The sequence below is a fragment of the Corythoichthys intestinalis genome, chromosome 3 (genome assembly GCF_030265065.1).
Source record: "Corythoichthys intestinalis isolate RoL2023-P3 chromosome 3, ASM3026506v1, whole genome shotgun sequence".
In the NCBI taxonomy this organism is placed as follows: domain Eukaryota; kingdom Metazoa; phylum Chordata; class Actinopteri; order Syngnathiformes; family Syngnathidae; genus Corythoichthys; species Corythoichthys intestinalis.
Window position 1 is genome coordinate 26,876,016 of NC_080397.1, and position 14,026 is coordinate 26,890,041.

A 14,026-nucleotide genomic window follows, 5' to 3' on the forward strand; every position below is an offset into this window, starting at 1 on the left:
ACTTGCCATCGATCGCATGAGTGGAGGAAAATTGGCGTCGACTGCTCGCAGTATTGATCATGACGCGGAAGATCTAAGTTCATAATGAGAATGTAGTGATTTGTTTTACCTCTACTTTAATATTATTCGACATTTGGATGTGGGAATTTACGCACAGGATGCAAAGTTGTTTGGAGGAGTTGACTTCCACGCTTGACATTTCTTGACCAATCCTTGCGACTTCAACTTGTGTGTGTATTGGAGGGAGGCGTTTGTTTCTAAGCAGTGTGTTATGGAAATGTATTGCTCTGGGCTATTGTGCTTGTCTCAGTGGTGCAGAGCCCATTCATCACTGCACTGTGTGAGGAAGATGCTCTCCTACTCGCCACAGTATCCATGCAAATGTAAAAGATCCAAAGGAGTTCAGGCGGCACGGTGGAAGAGTGGTTAGCATATCCGCCTGGCAGTTCTGAGCTCAAGAGTTTAATCCCGGAGCTCCGCCATTACTGTATGGAGTTAAGATGTTATTCCAGTGCCTGCTTAGATTTTCTCCAGGTACTCTGACGTCCTCCTAGCATTGCAAGAAAGACGGTACTTCCTGATTCATGCAGAACCATCTTGCAAACCTTAACTGTCTAACCGTCTGATGTTCCAGCCAATCTGGAGAAAGAGGTGGGAGGCTGCAGACATGACCAGGAAGCAACCATCTGCTTGAATATAATGTCCGAGTGCAAAGCGGTTCAATATGTGAAGTTTTGTCAGAAGTACAATTATTTTATTCATTAAAAGGAGAGGGAAGAATGTCACGAAAGCCTTTTCTTAATGGGAAACATTTTTTTTTCCTTTTCTGTGAACCAATACGTCATACTGTGGCTTCATGTGGATTGCTCACCTTCTGTGGGCGAGTCAATCAGAGGAAAGAGGTGGGAGCTGCAGAAGTGACCAGAAAAGTGACGATCTGTGTTACCCCCGAAACACACAGAGTCTGCCGCGCTACGCCCAGCTCCGTTACGGATGACTCAACAAATACAATGCAGATCTCCTGCAATGCCCAATGCTCACAGCATATGACTCTCCTCATGCGGTCCGTACACGCGCGGATTCTGGATGCGCATGCGCAAAACGGAGGAGGCTACGTGATCAGATCAACACAAAGTTTATTACTGTGACAGTATTTTCAGGTGGAAAACATGTAAAAATGCACAAAGGCTAACAGTAGAGTGTAGCTACAGTTAAATTCAGTTCAACACACAAAAGCACACAATAATCCGCGGATGCCACCCCCGCCCCTACAAATCTACGCACGCATGTGTGCTAGAGGTAAAACAAATAAATAAATAACTAAATAAAAATAGAAAAATAAAAATACCTGCAGGTATTAAAGGCCGACCCGGCCTGATCAATTAACTTGATTTGCAGGCCCTAGCTCGAAAACCCCCAAAATTTTATAATTTATTTGTGAGGACTCAGGAGAAGGAGGACGGAATGTGGGGATGCTTCAGTCAGACCTGGACAGAGCGCTGCTTGGAAAAACAATTTAATGCCTGTCTTTTGTCAAGAATTCTCCCAGTTAAACAAGACTGTCTATGCATATTCAATAAAAATCTATATCCTTTATATTTGTGTGTTTGTTCTATCAGCTGGATAGTTAGTGTTTCATTTCCTTGGCAATTAAATGCAGCAGCCTATTTGACATTAATTGTAATTTCCTCATGTTGGCGGAAAAAAAACTGACTGCACGTCACTGCTTAAAAAGTATTTCAGTAGGCCATAGAGGCTTATTTTGAGACATTTTTTTACTTGTTCTATTGGCAGACCCCTGCCACTTGTTACAAGCAAAAAATAGCATGTTTGAACAAAAAAAAAAAAAAAAAAAAAAAATATTTCTGAAGTGTCAATTTTTTCCGAGTGTAATTATCTCTTTTTTACCACCAAGTATTGTTTATGTATTTTGTTTTACTTTTTAAATTTGTTTACAAAAATACAGTATATATTCTTTTTATTTTGGGTAAGAACTAAAAAAATGCCATTTCTGGAGAAGTTGCAATGGTTGATTTGCTGTTGTGGTTGGTATATCGCAGCGGTGCCCAAGTCCGGTCCTTGAGAGCCCCTATCCGGCTTGTTTTCCATGTCTACCTCCTTTAACACACCTGAATCAAATGATCAGCTTATCAGCAAGCACTGCAGGAGCCTGAGAATGAGCCGGATTATTTGATTCAGGTGTGTTGGAGGAGGGCAACATGGAAAACAAGCTGGATAGGGGTTCTCGAGGACCGGACTCGGGCACCCCTGGTATATTGGGTCACTTCCAGGCATTTCGGACTTTCTGCATATATCAGGTCACTTCCTGTTACTATCGGGTCATTTCGGGCTATTATAATGAATGGCAAATAGGGCCATTGGAAATGAATGGGTATATTTTAGGTAAATTTTGTTTTTTAGCAAAAGCTGTATAATATGTATATATATATATATATATATATTTTTTTTTTAGGACAAAAAGCATTTTGAAATTTCCCTTTTTTCCCCCCAAAAGCCCGCGTTTTCTTCTCTGGTATATGAACGGTGTTGGTGTGTCAAACGGGTTTGGCTGGGCAGCGTGCCAAAGAAACACCATTGAAAAAGACAAAAATGAATATTATAGACTGTAGGTTTTGCATTACATGCAAAGCTACCATCAAAAACCAGTAAATATTTTTTGATTAAAAATAAATAAATACATAAAAATAAAACTATTATTTGATTTATGCAATCCTCAAAATCAGAATATTTTTTTGTAATTCAATTTATTATTTGTAAACATCATTTACTTTGGAAAATAGTAATACCATTCTGTAATATTCATAGGAAATAACGTTTTTATATACTGTATACAATGAGTCGACAAACAATGATTAATTGGCGACCAAAATAATGACTTGTGGCCGCCCTACAAAACTCTTTCCAACAGTCCTGAGGTCTCTGTTCACCAAATTGGATTTTTTGTATAACAGGTTTGTTTTTTAGCAGTTGAAGTTTGTGATATTTTGTTTGCCACCATTTTGGATGCAATCCATCTGTAAAGCCCCCGACCGCAGTGCATTATCATCTCTGAAGGTGACCACTACATTCTAGATAGACATATTTCATCGCAAGCTAAAGGTGATGACCGAAAACAACTTTATTGATTTTGCGGTGTGAGTGAAGCCAGCCAAAAAAAACGTCCCTGCAACATCATAACGTGCCTTCACTGACAGACTCCTAGGAGAGCTACTATTTACCTGCTTTTGTTTTTTCACAGAACCCGCCTAAGGTGAAAAATGGCAACCGTGTGAGCTTTTCACACAATAACACGGTGTCCTGAAATCAGATTAGATGGAGCCTGCGTCGAGTGTGATGTTTAAAATCTTCTCTGACAAGCGAAAACATTTCCAACTCAGGAAAGTCGACATTGTTACAAACTTGAAACGAAGCTGTGACAGTAAGAAGTAGATTGAGTTGAGCAGCAAATTGGTAAAAGACCATAAACAAGTAAAACATATTTGTGAATTTCAATGTGCTTATCACTGGTAGACTTCCAGTCTATTTGAAGTGGGAGGGTGGCAGCCAACCCTCCCATTTCAAATTGTTTGAAACAGGAGAGACGTCATTGGCAGAATATTAGTTTAAGAGGCCGTCACTCATTTTCCAATATTTTGAACTGTTTTATGCATAAGAAATGGGAGTGTGCTCTGGTTGAAGTGTCTTATCCAAGTATAGCGGTACTTCGAGATACGAAAGCTTGGGTACACAAAAAAAAAAAATTAAATGGCCATTATAGAATGTGACACTTGTTCCTGTGCATGAATGCCTTAGTAGATTTGTAGCAGTGTTTAGGGTCATTGTCTCGTGAAATATCCAGCCCCTGTGCAACTTGCGCTTTCACTTTGTCACTAACTCTGGGACATTGTTTGCAAGAATCTGCTGGTGTTGACTGGAATCCAAGTGACCTTCAACTTTAACAAGATTGCCAGTGCCTGCGCTGGACACACAGCCCCACAGCATGATGAAACCACCACCAAATTTTAACTGTGGATAGCAAGTGTTTGTCTTGGAATGCTGTGTTCTCCATAAGCCACACATACAGACCCTTGTTATGCACAAATAACTAAATAATTTTTGTTTCATCAGTCCACAGAACCTTATTCCAAAATAAGGCTGGTTTATCCAAATGTGCTTTGGCATACCTCAAGCGACTGTGTGTGGCATGTGCGCAGAAAAAGCTTCTTCCGCATTACTCTCACAAACGGCAGCTCATTGTTCAAAAAACGCTGAATAGTTGAACGATGTATAGTGACACGATCTGCAGCAAGATCATATTGTAGATCCATGGCTTCAATTTGACTCTTCTCACTCTCATTTTTACACACCTATTCTACCTATGAAATTAATTGTGATATCTTTAGCCAATTATATGTACGAGTGGACACCATTTGGAGGGCCTGATAACTGAGGAGGAAGGAGGGGAAGCAAGTCAAGGGGGACCTGATTAGGCGGGATGGAGCGTACACGAATCAGCAAAGTGAGGTGTGGAACCCAGTATGATGTGAATCACTTGTAAGTGTGGATAAGTTGACATCCTATTCTATGCTACTTGATCACTAATCCTGGCACCGACACTGTCTCTGTACCTCAGTGTGTCTATTTAGAACCAGTCATGCGTGGACCCACTCAGATGTGTGATAGTATTGCAATAAAGTGGAAATGCTGTGCATGGGCAGCCCCATGGCCCTGGCACCACCCCAGCCAACCGAGGGGGGAAGCAAGCGCGACCCACCCCTCCTCATACATCTCTGGCAACGGGGCCACCGCCATCCACCCGGGACCCAGTGCCGTCCCCCCGAACCATCCGTGCCCCTATTAACCGGCCCTCGGGGAAGGGATGAGGGGACGTGCCACCGCCCCCTGCGCCCGTCCAACTAGGGCCCAGGCCACCGCTGTAACCCCCCCAACCAACGCAGCACACCACGGGACCCCCACGGCCTACTAGGCCGGATAGGACCCCCATCCGGAGGGGGCGACACCTCGCCAACCTGCCGGCACCCAGCCGGCGATCCTTGTCGGGGCCCAAGGAGGATGCCCGGATAAAAAAGAGAGAGAAAGGTGGAAGCTGGAGAGCGCCATGAGGCCGCAGTGAGGCGGCGCAGGACCAGAGCCCCGCCCCCTGCCTCCATCTTCCACCTCAGCAACCGACAGCCACGTGGAAAAGTGTGGGACCCACCTACCTATTACTGTGGCTCTTCTATTTCCTTACTATGTTCCTAACAGTGGAAACAGCTGAAATGTCTGTGACAGCTTTTTGTATCCTTCCCCTAATTTACTATGTTGAATCATCTTTTTTTCTCACATCATTTGACAGTTGTTTTGAGGCTCCCATGTTTCCACTAATAGGCTTTACCTGTGTATGTAGGTCAGCGTCAGTCAGTTTATCAACCAAATTTTGAGTTCCAAAAATTAGTATTAAAGATTTTCCAATCAACAAAAACACAAGAGTGCCCAAATTTATGCACTGGCCTATTTTTGGTAAATAATAATTACGCACTTTCTCTTTTTCCTATAAACCTAATTTCAAAGATGTACAAAGGAAACTCTTAAAAATTATTAGGGGCGCCCAAACTTTTGCATTTCATTGTAAATAGAGTATTATTTGAATAAATACATGTACCTTTGCTGTGGTTTAGCACAATACTGTCTGCGCACAGCCAGTTTCTGTCTTTGTCCCTTTTTTCCCCCTGCGAGCTCCACATCCCCATTTACCAGGTCGAGAAGCACTTCCACCAGTTCACTCGTCGGCAGAAGTCGACCTCTTCATATGGTTCCTGCTCGACGGTTTTTCCTCCACAACGCTCCACGCGGTCTTGTTGGCCAAGATTTGCATCCGCCGGGTTGCTCACGGGTATAGACTATTATTTCGTCTATATTTTTTCCCCCAGTAAACTTCTTCAGCCATCCTGCAATGCTTCACTGCCGTAAACCCAGCAGACCTTGCTCACGTTCAAAAGTTGCCAAATTTAGTTGGTGTTTTTTGTTTAATTGTGAAATAGCGAAACTTGGTGTCATTTTCAAGAAGATTGTGGCTGCGTCTGCGTGATATGTCAATCACCACGTATGCATTGCCCACAAGTTCTAGCATTACGACACACCTCATGCAAATTAGCTCCAGTCCCCTGATAATGATGAGAATCAGAAATTTTCAGAGGGGCTAAGAAAAGGACCAACTAAAATGACTTAAAAAATTATTTTCTGGACACTTTCAATGCTAACTGTCGTGCCAACCTGGTAAAATGGCATCCAAGGTTATACAAAAATAATGTAAAAAAATTAAAGTCAAGTGCATCTTTAAGAACAAGTGAAAGAGAGCGCCTAATTGTCCGAATAAGTTGTCCGCAGGAGTTCTGTTTCCATTATGTGAAGCCACAAAAACAAAAAAACATTTGCAAGTGTCGGTATTTCCCATCAGCAGAGGAGCACAATCAATAGGCTGTCTCTGTTTTGAGTCCCGATCAATGATGTGCTGTTTCCCGCGTTATTAGAGGAAATGATGTGCAATTAGTTTTTCCAGGATCTTTCAAATGTCAAAACATACTCATTTACGCTCATCGAACTTTGCGAGGAAACAGGAGGCAATAATTACATTTTGTCATAAACTTTTGATTAACTAGCAAGTTTTATGAGCAAAGTCAATGGCAGAGAGTGCCTCAAAATTCAACTGACAATACAGGGGCACCAATAACTTCCAACATAATCCGATTTTAAACCTTCTCCCTCCTTAGGAAGAAAAATGAATTGTTTCCCCGTTCATACACACTTCATTTGTACACCTACAATATTGCTTTATTACACCCAGTCATAACATATTTTATAAAGCCTTACATGCTGAGAAATGCAACCCAAAAGTTTTTTTTTGTTTTAACTGATGCACTTTTCTGTCCGTTATTGAATGTTTTCGGCCACAGCTGAAGTTGTGAGTCATAAAAAGAGTGGCATATGTCCTACGCTAAATAATAGGTACCACAAACTTTATGAAATTAACAATATATTTTATGATTATATATTTTTTTCTTCGTAAAATAGATTTACGAGGAGAATGAATGGGTTTTAAAAAGTTAGGATGCGTTTAAAGTATGTGGAAACTGTAAAACTAAACTAAAACTAGAGAATCAATCTGAGACAGCAGATTTAAGCCTGATTATTCAAAATCAAAGCATCACAATATTTGGTACAATGGACACTCACTAAGTGTGAAAAAGATTATTGCAAAATTCTTTTTTAGACCTCGGTGACCTTTGACTTCATGACCCCAAAATTTATTCACCTCTTCCATTTCATATTAAAAAACATATTACAAGTTTAATAATCCCTTTATTCGTTCTTGCGTTATCGCAAAATTCCTTTTCTAATCCCAGAGACCTTTGACCTAATTAGCTCAAAATTTTAATCACCTCTTCATATGCTGCAGGTTTGATCATATTCCTGGTGTTCATTCTTGAGTTATCTGGAATACCAACAAACAGACAGATTGAAGCGAATTCGTAACCTCTGCCTTATGTAGGGTTTCTGGCGGAGGCCATAATGTGGAGCAGTCCTGAATGAATACTGGTCTCACACATGACAAAAATACTTGAAAAAATTCTAAATTAAAGTTGCAGGCCCCAGATTGGGTAGCCTTGCAAGCAGTGATCCCTCGCTCCTTCGCAGCTCAACTTTTGCACCCTCAGTGCATCACAGGTTTATTAAAGCATACTTATGTGCACTTTATTTACATCTACATATGTATGTACACTTAAGCCTGAGTGATGCTTCTGCATTGCGGTGACAGCATAGTGACTACGGCGTCAATGAGCATTCAATAGTTCTGCGGCAAGGGAACGCGTTGCTCTGTAATTCGCTGCCAAGTCACTAGAGGGGTGTGGCGTTGTGTTTGTACGGTTTGGGGGGACTCTTGTCGACTTCCTCTAGTTTTCTTCCGGTTAAACAACAATGCCAACAGAGATGGAACGCTTGAATGTGGATCTTCAGCTCATCAAAATTGAACAACAAATGTCGATCATACTGTAATGTCCGTAACTAAGCGCGGGTCGTTTAAGAGGCGATCAGACTGGGGAGCGGTGACGTAGCAGGAAGCGACTCGAAAGAACGGGAGGAAGCAAAAGATAGCGGTCGCATGTTGCGGCAGCCCGCTATTATTTTGTTATTTATTTTTATTTTTAATAAAGTGGGGAAAGACATCATCAACTAGTTTCGTTCTTCCCCTCATCCGAGGCTATTACAATACAAATATTGAGGCGCAGGCGACGCAGAAGACGGTTGTGGAGGTGGTCTGTCCGATTTCTTTGCCGTGTCCTACAACCAGCCAGTAGGAAGCCATTGCAGATTTGTGGCGGCTATGGGACTTCCCACACTGCGCTGGAAGCCTTGATGGTAAACACGTTATCATAAAAGCACAGAGGGACTCTCAATCAGTGATGATGTATCAATTGTGTGAACTGTCTTTAGTTGAAAATTAAACATCAAAGCAACTCTTTTGACACTGAAGGGGAAACGATATCGTCATCGCACACACCATATAATTGTCTGCATTAGTCTAACACATATATAGTCTAACACATACATATGACACCGTCTAAGTGTTTGCATTACTCTAACACACGTAATATAATTAATCAGGAAATAGTATCATTTTCATATTTACGGTAGGACTACGCTACTAATATAAAATAAATAGAACACCATAGTTTAATGAGAGGAAATAGAAGAGATACACAATGCCGTCTTATCACAGGAGTGACGCACCATCCATCCATCCATCCATTATCTTCCGCTTGTTCCGGGGTCGGGTCGCGGGGGCAGCAGCTTTAACAGGGAAGCCCAGACTTCCCTCTCCCCAGCCACTACAACCAGCCCTCCGGCGGGATCCCAAGGCGTTCCCAGGCCAGCCGAGAGACATAGTCTCTCCAGCGTGTCCTGGGTCGTCCCCGGGGCCTCCCGCCGGTGGGACATGCCCGGAACACCTCTCCAGGGAGGCGTCCGGGAGGCATCCGAACCAGATGCCCGAGCCACCTCAGCTGGCTCCTCTCTACGCGGAGGAGTAGCGGCTCGACGCCGAGTCCCTCCCGGATGACTGAGCTTCTCACCCTATCTCTAAGGGAGAGCCCGGACACCCTGCGGAGGAAACTCATTTCGGCCGCTTGTATCCGGGATCTTGTTCTTTCGGTCACGACCCAAAGCTCGTGACCATAGGTGAGGGCAGGAACGTAGATCGACTGGTAAATCGAGAGCTTTGCCTTTCGGCTCAGCTCCTTCTTCACCACTACGGACCGGTGCAGCGTCCGCATTACTGCAGACGCCGCACCGATTCGCCTGTCGATCTCCCGCTCCCTCCTACCGTCACTCGTGAACAAGACCCCAAGATACTTGAACTCCTCCACTTGGGGCAGGATCTCATCCCCGACCCGGAGAGGGCACTCCACCCTTTTCCGACTGAGGACCATGGTCTCGGATTTGGAGGTGCTGATCTTCATCCCAACCGCTTCACACTCAGCTGCGAACCGCTCCAGTGAGAGTTGGAGGTCACGGCTTGATGAAGCCAACAGCACTAAATCATCTGCAAAAAGCAGAGATTCAATGCTGAGGTCACCAAACCGGACCCCCTCAACGCTTCGGCTGCGCCTAGAAATTCTGTCCATAAAAGTTATGAACAAAATCGGTGACAAAGGGCAGCCTTGGCGGAGTCCAACCCTCACTGGGAACGAATTCGACTTACTGCCGGCAATGCGGACCAGACTCTGACACCGGTCGTACAGGGACCGAACAGCCCTTACCAAGGGGCTCGGTACCCCGTACTCCCGGAGCACCCTCCACAGGATTCCCCTAGGCACACGGTCGAACGCCTTCTCCAAATCCACAAAACACATGTAGACTGGTTGGGCGAACTCCCATGCACCCTCGAGGACCCTGCTGAGGGTGTAGAGCTGGTCCACTGTTCCACGGCCGGGACGAAAACCACACTGCTCCTCCTGAATCCGAGATTCGACTTCCCGACGGACCCTCCTCTCCAGCACCCCTGAATAGACTTTACCGGGGAGGCTGAGGAGTGTGATTCCTCTATAATTGGAACACACCCTCCGGTCCCCCTTTTTAAAAAGGGGGACCACCACCCCGGTCTGCCAATCCAGAGGCACTGTCCCCGATGTCCACGCGATGTTGTAGAGGCGTGTCAGCCATGACAGCCCTACAACATCCAGAGCCTTTAGGAACTCCGGGCGGATCTCATCCACCCCCGGGGCCTTGCCACCGAGGAGCTTACCAACCGCCTCAGTGACTTCAACCCCAGAGATCGAAGAGCCCACCTCAGAGTCCCCAGACTCTGCTTCCTCAAAGGAAGGCGTGTCGGTGGAATTGAGGAGGGCTTCGAAGTATTCTCTCCACCGACAGGAGTGACGCACCAACTCTGGCAAATCTGCTCTCCCAGCAAACTCCAAGGACAAGGCGCTTTGTCCTAAAACAAGCACAACCAGCCCGGACAGCAAAGTTAATAGCGGGCGTCCCAATCCGCGCACGAACCTAAGCCGCCCAAAACCGGCCACAGCGGGGGTGGCACAAAAGCAATGCCCAGAAACGCCTTCGACAAGACCCGCGTCAGCAAAGACTTCAAAAAGACTGGACACTGAGATTAAGACAGATTTTCTTCTGCTCGGAAACATGTAGCCTTGTTTTGGATCCAGAATTGTCCCTCCGTCGTCTGTTTTTGCCTTGTTTTTGACCATTGTCGACGAATAAATTGTCAACCTGTTTTCGGCGAGTGTTCTTCAAGCTTTTGAAACATGGAGTCAGTGTGCAAAGGGTTAACACAGGAACGCGCGGAGTTTAGCTTCCTCCTGGCCTGGCTCTTCGGGGGCGTCGAGCGGCGGAGCACATTTCCGTTCTGTTGCCGACCTCCCCGTGCGGTTTGGGCTGGGAGGACTAAATTCCTTCAACACAAAACCTTTGCTTTATTCTTTACATACTTGAAGTGTAAAATGTAAATAAGTCACAGACTCACAGCAAACATATCTACACAATAAATGATAAAGTGAACCAACCAAAAATACGACATAAAGTTCTTGGCCAACTGGGTCACTGCTTCGTGTGGCCATTCACTTCCGAACACACACATATCAATTGCAATCGCTCACCTCCAGCCCCGTATTTGCAGCAATCTCCTTCCACTAATTGCTTGCCATTTGGTAATCTTTATAATGTCTTGACAAGACATTGTACAGGTTATCGTACTTGGGGACATCTTCAATGATACTCTCGTCGGCTTGGTCCATTTTTGCGTGTAGCACAACTATGTTTGAAAATGGTGGGGATCTCGCGCTGAACTGGAAACAACAGACTGAGCGGACCAATCACAGTCCATTTGCGTCATGTCACCATGCGTTGACGTGAAGCCCAGTCAAGAATCTGTGGAAGTGCATGACAGGCTACGGCGGAGGGTCGTAAATCGGGTCTGACTAAATGGCGTAGGTCTGCTGCAGAAGCATAATTCAGCCTTTACACTCCCCCACGCACATGTATCGTATGAGAGTGATAGAGTTAATGCTCAGTACATATTATTTATACATTATCTTATGCACACAACAAATGTATTTAAAGCGACTGTGACACTACTTTGCGGTTTTTCAGTTCACACAGTCGGTTCTAGTCCCCGTTGACAGTGATAACTGAGGAATCACTTCACTTCCTGATTCATTGATTCATCATGCACTACCATTTTGCAAACCTCAACTGTCCAACCACCTACCCGGTCATCTGATGTTAGAGCCAATCAGGAGAAAGAGGTGGGATCTGTAGCCGTGAATTTACTACCTTACCTACTTAAATTTCCCAAATTTTGTCTGAAATACACTTAATTTCCTCATTAGAAGAGAAGCAAAGAACAACACTCAAAGCTTTTTTTGACGGGAAACGATGTTTTGGCGAGTTTTACAAGAACAGCCATTGACAATCGGCAGCCAAATAGTTTTTGAAGGTTCCTCTCATGAATCAGGTCTGAGATTGATATGTGCAATATGTTCATAGCATATATATGGAACAATCAATCTGCCGTGCCAGGCCCCCAATTGGGTGTATCATTGTCAATGACACTGAAAAAGTTAAAAGGCACAGTGTGACGTGTCCTAACCTGACATGGCCCAACCAACTTTCATTTTCTCCACATGACTGTATGAAGCACAAAGTAAAAATCCATTTTTTCCAGCTGGTTTTTATTATCTCAATTGGATCTCAGGAGGGAGACGGCGTCTGACTGTTTCAAGTCTTTATCAGCTGGAGACCAAGACAACGGCAGTGCTCTGCCATCAAAATGATAATTTTGCCTCTTTTCAACCCGTGAAAAAAGCGAATCAACAAGCGGCTTGTCTGCATCAACGTGATAAAGACATGTTGCTGAATGGCTAATGGGTTGTTCAGTGGGGGGTCTTCGCATGTACAGTATGCTGAGGCGTGACTCAGAAACCCTGCTCACAAAACACTCATCTAAGATCCAACAAGAAAAATGAAATGAGCAGCCATTTTGGACATTTGCAGACACAATCCCGAACCGGGGTGGGAACCTCTGGGTACCTCAAGATACGATTTGTGATAGAAGGCTCATGATAACGATAATGTCATGATATGACGGTACAACAATTATAAATACAAAAGTCAGGAAATAATTCTATGATATTTTACAATACAACTAATAACCAGAAAAAATGCTTTTCTCAAACCATCTACTGCTGTAGTTGAATCAGTTTATAACTAGTAGGCGTCCAATTCACCTGAAGTGGGATTGTGGCAGCGAATGAACGTCGTTCATTTAAGAAAGGTCATCTAGAAAGAATAGCAATTTCCATAGAAACGAAGCTTAACATCAATGGAGAAGGGACCAAAGTTAAACTGTCGTGCGAAAACGCCTTGCTAGTTGTCAAATGTGTCGCCAACAGTCAGGCAAACAACTTTTAGTTTACGTAACGTAAAAATAAGGACAGTAATGTAACGGATTGGGTGGCATGTATGCTTTAAGTTGCAATGTTGATGTGTTGAGTGCTGTGTTTTCTTGGGTGTGCCTGACTGAAGTGAGAGAGGGAAGGGTGGAAGAGTTGGCGAGTGCTTTCTTTTGCAAATAAACCATTGAAAACCCTAAATCTACAGCCACCACTCAGCAATAAAAGTCAGTACAGTATCTAATTATTTTATTATTATGTTTATGTGTTACTTATATTTTTTAAAATATGACTGATCGCTGAGATCGAAGTTTTTTTTTTTCCGAACTTTGATCTTAAAATCGTCAAGCCCTATTTACACCACTGATGCTTTGTTATGGTAAATCCTTAGAATAACTTACTACCACTGAATAGTCAATCAATCGGCCACACATATCTTCAAAGACACCACCTCAATTTATCCCCACCCCCCTCCCCCCCAGACAAGAACTGAAAAAAGACGACTCTGGGTGTTTTTGTTGTTAATTACAGTGTTGTTGTCAAAGCATTATACGGTGCATAGGGTGATCTGTCACGGTGCATGAAAGCAAATTATTTTAACGTGTAACCGAAGCGATTGTATCTTTATAAAGAAGCAGTCCCTTTTGAACAGCACCCTTCTTTGAAATTTTAGTGTTCATGATCTAGGTCTGTGCTGCTATATTGACATTGGAATGTTGATAAACAAGGAAGATCATCAGCCAGCAGACACAATGGGAAGATGTTGTCTAAAAGAACATATAGGGCTCATCAGCACTGTTGTCTGTTCTCTTGATCTATCATTGGTTGACCTTTACGTGCGTTATCCGACATCTTTTCACCATAAATTCGAGATTTACGAGCCCACTGAATGCCAGGGCCCTAAAACACTCTTCTGCTTTTTTTCTTGTCCTTCGTTTTCTCGCACTTTTTTTGCCCCTCCCAAGTTATACCTTCATTCCCATACCACACACACGATCGCAGGAGAAGGTCAAAGTCGTTAGGGACTCATAATAGACAATGTAAATTAGACAGCAAGTATT